The following is a 448-nucleotide window of genomic DNA, read 5'->3' on the forward strand; positions in this document are numbered from 1 at the left end:
CCAGCAAGGATCTGAGCAGTGACCTGAGAGGTTCCCAGCTCTGCTTCCAGCTCCTCCAATCAGAGGCCAGGCAGCTTGATGTGAGGCCAGGCTCTGGGAAGGTCAAGAGCCCCAGCAGGCTGCAGTAGTGCCACTAGTGGTGACTGTGTGGCAGCATTCATGCCTACCATGTAGGAGATCTGGGTTCACATCCTAGCTGAGGTGACTTGGAGTGAATGAGCTAACAAGAAACAAATCTTCTTGCAGTGGAAAGGGGCTATTGTGTTCCTCCCCCCTTTCTCCCCCTCCAGGTACCAAGACCCTAGATTTCCTTGTCATTTGACATTTTGCATTTTGGCCTTTTTCATATTTCATCAACCTGTATTGTTTGTTCTGCTGTTTATGTTTTATATTTTGTTAACCCTGTTTTTTGTCAATGATTGTAAGTGTCTAACCTTTGTTGAATCCT

The 448-nt window shown here is 46.9% G+C and overlaps 1 protein-coding gene across 1 annotated transcript in view; it reads right to left on the minus strand.

Annotated features, from left to right (window-relative positions):
• The window catches only part of LOC109288798 (dual oxidase 2-like), a 53,576-nt gene that overhangs the window by 1,995 nt on the left and 51,133 nt on the right, over window positions 1–448 (minus strand). The window lies entirely within an intron of this gene.

This window comes from Gavialis gangeticus, unplaced genomic scaffold (assembly GCF_001723915.1).
Source record: "Gavialis gangeticus isolate Ggan-Ray unplaced genomic scaffold, GavGan_comp1, whole genome shotgun sequence".
Classification (NCBI taxonomy): domain Eukaryota; kingdom Metazoa; phylum Chordata; order Crocodylia; family Gavialidae; genus Gavialis; species Gavialis gangeticus.